This window comes from Cervus canadensis, chromosome 7 (assembly GCF_019320065.1).
Source record: "Cervus canadensis isolate Bull #8, Minnesota chromosome 7, ASM1932006v1, whole genome shotgun sequence".
Classification (NCBI taxonomy): domain Eukaryota; kingdom Metazoa; phylum Chordata; class Mammalia; order Artiodactyla; family Cervidae; genus Cervus; species Cervus canadensis.
Window position 1 is genome coordinate 40,354,420 of NC_057392.1, and position 12,152 is coordinate 40,366,571.

Sequence of the window (12,152 nt, forward strand, 5' to 3'; positions counted from 1 at the left end):
CCCCACTATACTGTGAGCATAATAAGTGCAGTAACCATTTTTCAGTGTACTAGGGCTCCAAGGTAGGTCTGGGCCTAAACAAAATATTCAATAAATATTTGGCTTTTTAAAAAAGTAAACAAATGATAACTGCCTTCTAGTTTTCAAAGAACTGTGATGCAGAAAGGTGAAATTTGTTCTTTGTGGTCCCAAATGACAGAACCAAAAATAATGAGTAGAGAAGGTATAAGGAGGAAGCTTTCATATTAATACAGTAAATCCCCCACATATGAACAAGCTCCATTTCAAGAGTGTATTTGTAAGTCCAACAAATTTAAGCTAGATACCCAGCTAACACAATTGACTATATAATACTGTACTGTAATAGGTTTATAATACTTTTCACACAAATAATACATGAAAAACAAACAGGGGCCTTCCCTGAGGGTTTAGTGATTAAAACTTCGCCTTACAATGCCAGGGGTACAGGTTCAACCCTTGGTCAGGAAGCTAAGATCTCATATGCCTCATAGCCAAAAAACCAAAACATAACACAGAAGCAGTACTGTAACAAGTTCAGTAAAGAATTTTAAAATGGCCCACATCAAAAAAAAAAAAAAATCTTTAAAAACAAACAAGAAAAGTAAAACATTTTTAATCTCACAGTACAGTACCTTGAAAAGTATCATAGTGCAACATAACAGCTGGCATACAGGGGCTGGCATTGAGCGAATAGGCAAAAGAGTTACTGACTGGAGAAGGGAGAGGAGGTGGCAGATGGCAGAGCTGAAGGACCATCAGCAACAGGAGACAGAGGGGAAGCTGCAGTTTCACTCACATCTGACGGTGATGGCACAGGTTCTGGTTCCTTGCTGGATTCAATTCTAGCTACCCTCTTGAAAAAATGATCCAGTGATGTCTGGATAGTGGTTCTTTTTTCTCACCGTGGATGACGCAGTAGCCCTGGACTCCATTCTGAATGACTGCTGCAATATTCATGTACCTTTCTATGTTTGGGCCCTGTGTCTCAAAAAGTAACAGTGCCTCCTCATATAACTAACTTACATGCTTGGACATGCAGGCAACATTCGCGTCTTTGAAGGTTCACAACCTGAAGGTTCTTATGTAGGGGACTTACTGTATAAAAAAGACCTTCCTACAGACCTCTTATTTAGGGATTGAGCACTTTCTTCCTTGGAAGTATCTTAACAGAGATCAGCCATGTCTGGGGCAGTTCCAACAATGCAAAGGAGATTTAAGCATCAAGTGAGTTTACTTAGGTCATGGCTCTCAAACTTGGCTGTGAAGTAGAAAGTTAGGGTTTTGTTTTTGTTTTAATACGGACACCTAGGCACAATCCCAAGAAACTTGATTTCCGTTGGTCTAGGGCATGAAGATTTTAAAATACTCCCAGATGATTCTATTGTGCAACTGCAGTTGAGAATCATTAGTCTAGATGAAAATTTAAGATTGCCTCCAAACTTAGATTCTGTGATTCTCCATCTCAGGAAATGGGAGCTTCCACTCAAAATAGTCCAATTTTGACTGACTGCCTAACTCATTAGATGTTCTCTAACACTGATTAAACTAATGAGGCATCTAAAGCAATATTCCAAACAGAAGGACAGAAAATTGGCCAGAGAAAGAGAGGGAAAGAAAGGGAGAGCAGGGGAGAGGAGACAGAGAGAGGGAGGGGGTAGAGCAAGCTGTATTAAAGCATATATCTTAATTTGCAGTTTGTGACTTCTAAATAATTGAATTTGCACTTTATCAAAATTTCAGAAAGTGCTGGCTGTCCAAACATGAGAAGTTCTTCTCCTGAAGTTTCCTGATATGGAAGCATCACCAGTTGGATCACCAGTAGGTGTGGATTTAATCAGAGGCCTCAAAATTCTCAAATCTCAAAATGCTATTTGACCTTTCAGCCTGAAGACTGAAAATACCCGAAGTGAATGGAAGAGTACATATGGTTGTTAGAATGCAAGTAGGTGACAATCAGATAATTTCATATGCTGCTTTTCATCCTGAACTATTTTAGTAAAAGTCTGCTCTTTGGTAAATGAATAATTCACTTATATTTCAAATGTATTTTAAATGCATCCCATTTGAAAGCAGGCTAAGATATATTTAAATAATGTTATCACTTCTTAATAGGTTTAGAAGTGGTTTGGAGTGCTGCTCTAGACAGAAGCAGCCAGTCAGCTGTGCACCTACTAAAATGGAGATGGGATGGGCACTGGTCCCTTTTCTTCAATCCAATAACAGGAGGCAAATTCCACTGGATAGTGTTCACAGTTTCAGGGTTCCTTTAACTTAGCTTCCCAGATCCCGATTTTACCACCCGCCTGTTCAGTACTTAGTTGCCACTACCTGTGGTTCCCTATGATTGAGAATTCAATTTATCTAGACTTACATTCATAGACAAGACCATAATTTTAGAATAAATTTATGTCATTAAGACATAAGCATCTTAAAAATATGCTTAGACAAATATAATTAATTTCCAACAAAGAAAGTTAGGGGTGAAAAGGCACAATGCCATGTCACTAATTGGCATTCAAACATGCTTAATGTAAGGCAGAGATTGAAGGTCAGTTCTTCAAGCAGAGACAGGTATGTGATGGCTACTATTCAAGCAACATAGATACTACTTTTTAAACCACTACTGTTTAAACAGAGTGGTTAGGAATGATTACTGTATTTGTGGCAAGAAGCCTCAGAAACAGAAAACATTATTACCTTCAAGAATAAAAATCCCATCTGGTACTAAAATTCATGGACAAATAATTTTATCTATACCACTACTGTCTTTTTATATTCTGTTTCATGTAAAGTAAGTTCTATAAAACAAGAGGAATTGGGGTAGGAAGTTCTGGGTGAGTGAGGTTTTCAATTTCAAATAGGATGAGCAGGGAAGGTCTTACCAAAAATGTAACATTGGAGCAAAGACCCTAAGAAAGTGAGACAACTATGCACACATGTGGAATGAGAAAGTTCCAGGAGGAGAGAACAAGTGAAAACCTCATGAGGCATGAATGACTGGAATATTGGAAGCCAAAGTGGTCACTGACACATAGTAAGAAAGGAGGCAACTATTAGGACATTGGCTGAAATAGGTGTGAAGAGTCTTGTAGTAAGAGCTTTATTAAGGACTCTGGCTGTTACTCTGAGTGAAACGTGGATCCATTCAAGGTTTTGAGCAGAGGGGTAATACAATTTGACCTTGGTTTTTAAAGAATCATTCTGGCTGCCACGTTGAAACTTCACCACAGCGGGCAGCCAAGGCAGAAGCGTGGAGACCATTCAGGGATGATACTGCAATAAACCAGGTGAAAGAGGATGGCATATGGGACCAGGGTGATAGTAGGAGAGGTGATAAGCAGTGGTCAGATTATGGGTATTTCAGCATCTTGAAAATAAAGCCAATATACTACGCTGATCCACTGAAAGTAGAATGTCAGATAAAAAGATAAATTAGGGATGACTTCCAGCACTTGAGCCCAAGAAACTGAAAGGGAGGAGTTGCCCTTTATTGATAAAGAAAAATTAGGAAAATCATTAAGGGGAGAGCAGAGGTTCAGTGTGAGATATTAATTTTTAAAATGCCTATTAAAATTTAAGTAGAGAGTTGGGTAAGCATATGATTATATGCATTTCAAGTTCATGGGAGAGTTTCAGGCCAAAGATAAAAATTTGGGAGTCATCATCAGACATATAATATTTAATACATGAGTCTGGATAGATGTGGGTGTAGTCAGAACAAGGAAGACATCCAAGGACTGTACTCTAGAGAATCCTATAATTAGAGGTCAAGAAGTTCAGGTTGCACCAACCAAAGGCAATGAGATGTGGAGTGGCCATGGAGGTGTGAGGAAACCAGAAGAGTGTGATGTTCTGGAACCCAAAGGAAGAAACTGTTTCAAGAATATAAGATTATAACCAAACATGTTAAATGCTGTGATAGAGCAATTAGAATTAGAGTTGAGAACTCTTTTTAGCAATGGGAAAGACACTGATGGTCACTGGAAGAGCAAATAGGTTGGAGTGGAAGAGGTGAGAAGCCTGAGTGGAGTGGATTTATGACAGGAGGAAAGAGAAGGGGCTCAAGATGGTAGATAAAAGGACATGGGGCTCACCTCCACCAACAAACAGAACAAAAATACATCTACATTTGGGACAATTCTCATGGAAAACTAATTGGAAACTAGCACAAAAACTCCTACAAAACCAATGCTGCAAGAAAGATTCCTATGGAATTGGGTAGGATAGGGGAAAAGTACTGAAGCAGGACCCATGTCCCTAAGAGAGAACTAAGAGGAAAAGGAAGGCCACACAGATGTATTCTCATCCTGGAGAATGAGTAGGTCAGACCACAGACAGGGTGTCCCAGTCCCGGGGTCCTTCACAGAGGATACAGGCTACCTTGGCTGGTTAGAAAACTGCTAGGATAGAGAAAAGGGCTGGAGAAGCCTGGAACTCCAATCACAAGGAATGCGCAGGTGGTAGCTTGCAACCAGACGGAGCACAGAGAGGTCTGCCCTAGCGGATGCCACCTCATCACATTCCCCAACCCAAGATGAGTGAATACCCCAGCCTTGCTCACCCCACACCACACCTTGGCACCAGATCTAAGGCAGCCAGGTCCTAGGAAAAGACTCAATCTATGGATGTTAAGACAACTCGGGACCTGAAGTGTAGTCCAGATGGGCAATGGCAGCCAATATTGGCAGTGACTCAAAAAGCACCCCAGAAGCAGCGCAGACATCTGACAGCAGCTCAGTTACTCAAACCCCTACAACCAACACATCAAGATCCCCAGTCCCAGCTGAGCAAACATTCCAGCCCAGTCCACTCTATACAATTACCTTGCACTAGATCTGGAACAGCCCCAAGAGGGAAAAAATATGACCTTGGATTGCATCTGAGTGGAGTCACAGATGCCTACACAAGCTGTGCATAAGACCTCTGAAAGTACACAATCCACACTCACTACAGCTACTCCCCTCCTTTGGGGCAAAGGCCTCAGGGCAGGGAGAAGAAAAAACACACTTAAAGAGAATATAGTCAATCTGAGTCTGACCCTCAGGGCATCTGTTCCACCAGTATGGGGGGCAGACCTCAATCCTGACAGGAAGTGATAGCCACTAAGCAGACAGGAAGTCCTGCCTCACACTCTGGGCTTGGGCTTTAGCTTCTCCAACACCAATCACACTCCTTATCAATGTGATAGCAGCCAGCACACTCTGGGGAAAGACGTGGCTGGTATCCACAATAACTACAGCCATCACAACCAAAGAACCTGGGTACACCAAGTCTACAGACAGCCCTCACACATAAAAATAGCCCTTCAAGATCACAATAGATAACTGTTTCACCTAAATTCATAAAAACAGAGGAAATTAAATAAAATGAAAGGGCAGAGGAATACTCCCAACTGAAAGAGAAAGAGAAAACCTCTTAAAAAATAATAAAACAGAGAAAATCAGTCTATCAGACACTAGTAAAAAGCTACTAAAGACACTTCCAAAGCTAGTAAAAAAAAAAAAAAAAAAAACACTAACTGAATTAATAAAGAGAATCAATCTAAACACAAAATCATTTTAGAAAGAAACTATAAACAGATCTCAATCAAAAATAGGTAGTTCAATTCCTGAGATAAAAAGTACTCAAACCACAATGGGAAAAACAAAAAGAATGAAAAATGAAGAAAGAAGAACTGTAAAAACAATTGAAAAAAAAAGGAATAAAGTTGTAATAAGTACATACCTATCAATAATTATTTTACATGATAGTGTACTAAATGCTCCAATCAATGGCTAACTGGGTTTAAAAAAAAGGAGGGGGGGAAGCTATTCAATATACTGCTTACGAGAGACTCACTTCAGGGTGAAAGACACACACAGACTGAGAGTGAGAGGACTGAAAAAATATACTTCATGCAAATGGAAATGACAAGAAAGCAGGGGTAGCAATACTCATCAGAAAAAATAGACTTTAAAACAAAGGCTACAAAAAGAGACAAAGAAAGGCATTACATAATGATAAAGGGATCAATATAAGGAAAGGATATTACACTCATCAACATACACATACCCAATACAAGAGCACCTAAGTATACAAAGCAAATAATAGCAAACATAAAGAAAAAAAATTGACAATAACACAGTACTAGTAGGAGGCTTTAACACCCTACTGACATCAATGGGCAGATCATCTAGACCAAAAATCAATAAGGCAACAGAGATCCTAAATAATAAAACAGACCAGTTGGACTTAATTGATATCTACAAGACACTAAAACCAAAAACAGCAGAATACATGTTCTTTTAAAGTGCACAGGGAATTTGCTTCAGAATATATCACATACTAGATCCCAAAACAAGCCTTAACAAATTTATGAGGACAGAAATTACATCAAGTATCTTTTCTGATTACAACAGTATGAAACTAGAAATCAACTATAGGAAGAAAAACAGGAAAAGAACAAACATATGGAGACTAAACAACATGCTACTAAAAAAAAATCAATGAAGAAATCAGACCACATGCTACTAAAAAGAATCAATGACTCAACAAGGACATCAGGTAATTCCTCAAGACAAATGACAGTGAAAACACAACCTTACAAAATCTATGGGAGGCAGCAAAAGCAGTTTTAAGAGTGAAGTTCATAGTGACACAGCCCTTCCTCAAGAAACAAGACATATCTCAAATACATAACCTACCTATTACTTAAAAGAATAAGAAGATAAACAAAACCCAAAATCAGCAGAAGGAAGGAAATAATAAAGATTAGAGAAGAAATATATAAAACAGAGATTAAAAAACAATAAAAAAATCAATGAAACCAAGAACTGGCTTTTTGAAAAGATAAAATTGATAAACCTTTAGCCAGACTCACCAAGAAGAAAAGAGAGGGAACCCAAATAAACAAAATAAGAAGTGAAATAGGATAAATAACAATCAATATCACAGAAGTATTAAAAAATCATGAAAGAATACTGTGAACAGTCACATGCCAACAAATCAGACAGCCTAGAAGGAATAAACAAATTTCTAGAAACACAGTATGCAAAGACTGAGTCAAGAAGAAATAGACAATTTGAACAGATGGATCAGAAGTGAAATTAAATTTGTAATTTTTTAAAGTATTAAAAAAAAATAAAAATCCCAGCAAACAAAAGTCCAGGACCAGACAGCTTCACAGGGGAATTCTACCAAACATATAAAGAATTTGGGAGTGTTGCTTTCACTTCAGTTTTTTGGAATAGTTTGAGAAAGACAAAAGACACAAACTACTATTTATAAAATAGATAAGCAACAAAGATATACTGTATATCATAGGGAATTATATGTATTATCTTATAATAACCTATAATAAAATATCTTCTGCAGAAATACTGAATCAATATGCAATATACCTGAAACCACCACAATACTGTAGATCAACTATACTTAAATGTTAAAAACAAGGCAGGAACTGGAATAGAAACAGCAGATGCAGATAGTCTAAGTAGACCTCAGTGACTGACTATAGGAGCCAACAAAGAACTAGACATATCCCCTGATTTCAGAAGTAGAAATTGACACATATAAAGCAGGCCCATGGTTTACTCTCAGAGGAAGGAAAGAGCTGCTTATCTCTTTGTAATGAGATAAGACATTTTTAACTGCTCATTTTCTCAGCCTACCTGGCTTCTGAATCCAAAGCCACAGTGTTCCTATTCAATTTGACAAACTCAGTGGCAGGCTTAGATTTCAGCTCCAATCATTTTCAAGACCCTCATACAAATCCATGCCCCAAATGCCTCCAGCCTCCACCCAATCAATAAATTGCAGTTAATGCCTGTAGGGAAAATGGCCTTTGATGAGACTCAGTGTTAGCAGCCAATCCAAGCCCATTAACTTCCACATCTGGAAATAGGTGAGTAAGGAAAACGAGGCTGATGGCTTCAATTTAGTTCTCATCTATCAGCATCACAATAACCCAACTCAAGGACTTACAATTCAGGGTGATTGGACGACTCTGCCGAGTAGAGGTCCAAGACTGAAATAATAAGGAGGCTGAAAGTCGGGATTCAGGATTACTGGGAGAGCCATTTCCAAAAACCAGGTTTAGAGTCAGGGAGCAAGAATAAATGGCACCAAATAAGATGCTCAGAGGCTCAAATCCAGAAAAGCCATCAAGCTGATGTAGTGTAATATCATTCACAGCTCCCCTATGACTTTTGACTCTTATTATACATACAATAAATATCATAATAAGTCTTACATTTATAAAGTTATAATAAACCTTACATTTCTACAGCTTAATCTCCTGCAAAACACTTAACTGTCCTATATATCTCACCCTCTCAAGCTCAGTTTTTCCTTCTATGAAATGGAGAATATTGGTGTCTGCTAAGGGACTCATGTTAAAAAACAAAACAGTAAACAGTGATGGCTAATAAAAACCACACTTTGTTTCAGTGAATAACACTCCCCTGAGGAGAGAAAAAATTGACTGTTTTGAGTTTAACAAAATTTGGACAGTATATGTAATGGGGTGAAAAAAGTTTTATCTGTTAACACCAGGATTCTCAAGGAGAAAACAGCCTGCAATTAGGAAGATACTTTGATAAACAGCAGATTGTGGTTTGCCCAGAACAATCCCAATTTCCTGCCTTTTGTCCTAGAGAAAAGGCACCTGTACTTTCAAGGGTATTCCAGGTCCTAGGATGTGGTCACCCTACTGACTATCTGGGCAGGGAGGGAGCTGAGAACCCACCAGAGAGGGAGGGTCAGCAGGAAACAATGCAACAAAGGGATGGCCAAGCTGCTCTGTTATGCCCTAACATAAACAGGAAAGAAGAGAAGAGCCAGAAGAGAGAAGAAAGCAGCTGGAAGAAACTAGGAAAATTACGCGAGCCTAGCACACTGTAGGGTGTTACATCCTCAGCAGTAGGGTGACCTTAAGATACCTCATTTCCTAAAAGCAAAACTAAACAAATGGGATCTAATGAAACTTAAAAGCTTTTGCACTACAAAAGAAACTATAAGTAAGGTGAAAAGACAGCCGTCAGATTGGGAGAAAATAATAGCAAATGAAGAAACAGACAAAGGATTAATCTCAAAATATACAAGCACTCCTGCAGCTCAATTCCAGAAAAAATAAATGACCCAATCAAAAAAATGGGCCAGAGAACTAAACAGACATTTCTCCAAAGAAGACATACAGATGGCTAACAAACACATGAAAAGGTGCTCAACATCACTCATTATTAGAGAAATGCAAATCAAAACCACAATGAGGTACCATTACACACCAGTCAGGATGGCTGCTATCCAAAAGTCTACAAGCAATAAAATGCTGGAGAGGGTGTGGAGAAAAGGGAACCCTCTTACACTGTTGGTGGGAATGCAAACTAGTACAGCCACTATGGAAAACAGTGTGGAGATTTCTTAAAAAACTGGAAATAGAACTGCCATATGACCCAGCAATCCCACTTCTGGGCATACACACTGAGGAAACCAGATCTGAAAGAGACACATGCACCCCAATGTTCATCGCAGCACTGTTTATAATAGCCAGGACATGGAAGCAACCTAGATGCCCATCAGCAGATGAATGGATAAGGAAGCTGTGGTACATATACACCATGGAATATTACTCAGCCATTAAAAAGAATTCATTTGAATCAGTTCTAATGAGATGGATGAAACTGGAGCCCATTATACAGAGTGAAGTAAGCCAGAAAGATAAAGAACATACAGCATACTAACACATATATATGGAATTTAGAAAGATGGTAACGATAACCCTATATGCAAAACAGAAAAAGAGACACAGAATACAGAACAGACTTTTGGACTCTGTGGGAGAAGGTGAGGGTGGGATGTTTCAAAGAACAGCATGTATATTATCTATGGTGAAACAGATCACCAGCCCAGGTGGGATGCATGAGACAAGTGCTCGGGCCTGGTGCACTGGGAAGACCCAGAGAATCGGGTGGAGAGGGAGGTGGGAGGGGGGATCGGGATGGGGAATAAGTGTAAATCTATGGCTGATTCATATCAATGTATGACAAAACCCACTGAAATGTTGTGAAGTAATTAGCCTCCAACTAATAAAAAAATTTAAAAAAAAAAAATAATAAAAATAAATGGAAAAAAAAATAATTAAAAAAAAAAAGAATGGAAAGCACATGAAGCTTATATAATTTGGGACTGACTTTGGTTATATAAAATAAGTCATAACTCATGTTCTAATAAAAAAAAAAAAAAAAGATACCTCATTTCCAATTTGAAATTCTTTTCATTCTAAGTTGTAAAACCTTGCCCTGTCCTCCCTTTTCCCCACTTCAATCACTATACATGTAAATGTTTTATGTAAGTTTATTTTATAGAAATTAAAGAAATCCAAGTTATATAGGCAGGGCTAAGAGGCACTGAACAAATAGTACGTAAGGGACAGGTGATGATGCAAAATCCAAAATACAGAAAAGCAGAAGTTCAAAGCCTGAGGTGACCATGTGAGCTCTCCCAGAACTCAAAATCCACAAGAGCCAGTACGGAGCTCTGGGACAATTTCCTGTGATTCTCATAGAGCAAGAACATCCAGGTCACACTTGGGAGTAAACACAATGGGAACTGACAGTTGGCCTAATCAGAAAAGGCAGTTAAAATTCCTTAAACATATTATTCAAAGCTAAACCTATAGATGCACATTTATTCATCAACGTATTCATGCAGAGCCAAAGCTGCTGCTTCTACTTTGAGCCTGTTGATTGGAGTTCTTTATTGTCTTTCTTGCATAAACCACATCCATAATGCAGCATCTAATTTCTTTAGATGAAACAAAACAATCTAAATGTAGAATTCTCCCAGACATTTATAATATTTTCTAATCTTTTGCAGATGTTTTGCCCATCCCTAATTTGATAACAATTCTTCTTAGCTACTTGTTTTATCAAATCTTTTCCAAAGAAGCTTAGCTTTCATAGAAACACTTTCTTCTTGCATTAATGTCCCATCTACTTATATAATATTTAATAAAGTTATATAATTATGGTAACAACGACAATGGGCATAAACAAGTTTGCACAAAGGCAGCTGGCTCTTAAGAAGTGAAGTCATCCGTGGGAGCAGAAGTGGTTGGTACATTAGAGCATTAGGTACTTACCACAACTCTTAAAACACAGTGCCCCATGTTTTACAGAGGAAGCAGAGACCTCTACTATTCCAAGGAGCTTAGTAAACGGAGCTGAAGTTTTTAAAGTTTCTATAGGATGTACACTTGCTTTTCCTGAAGAGTTGACAGCTTGCCAATGCAAAGCACAGGGGACAATGGTCATGCCCTGCTCCCTCCAGTGGCTGCCTCCTGGTCAGCCTGCAGACATTCCATGGGCTGCTCCTACTGATCTCCATTCAGTAGGATGGACCTGGCTCAGAAGAAAAACAACCACCCCTGTCATGGGAAAAAATCACTCCTATTTCTAACTGAATAATCTTATTGTGTGGTGGGATTCAACATACATTCAACCCTCAGTGAAGTCCCTTAAAAGAAGCTATGCTGTACCAAAAGCCAGACAGATCAGTTCCAGGAGACTCTCAATAAGAAGTGTAACATTTAGTGGTAATGATTAAACGCATGTATTCAGTGTAAATTAGGACTCTCTTCCCCTGGAAAGGGCAGAGAGCTAAATCTAAGAAGTGGTCAGAGAAAAGCAAATTTTCTCCTAATCAGAAAAGCACAATCACGGTGAAGTGGAGCAGGTAAATGGAGCTGGTGTATATAATTAGGATCTTTTCTCTTTTCCTCCAAACCATGAAAAAGGAAAGATGGGCATGTGAGGAGAAGGAAGTTTAAAATGTCTGGAAGATGACTTTAGTTAATTATAGATATAGGTTAAGCTTTGATAACTGTCTTTATTAAAGAAGAATTGAAAATACCTAAAGCTCAAGGAAGTGCATGAATTTACAGGGACTTCAGATGTCAGAAATTCTAAAGTGACAGCATCCTTTCTTTAAGTTATGGGTTTTTTAAAGGATTGCCATTAAGTACTATATAAGCATTTAATAAGCAAGATTACTAAAATACCTAGGTTTTATGTTTCTTTTACATTTACACATGGGTAGTTTAGTACAAAGGGTGGTTATTTTTATAAGAAAGGTAAAATTGAGTAAAAGAAATG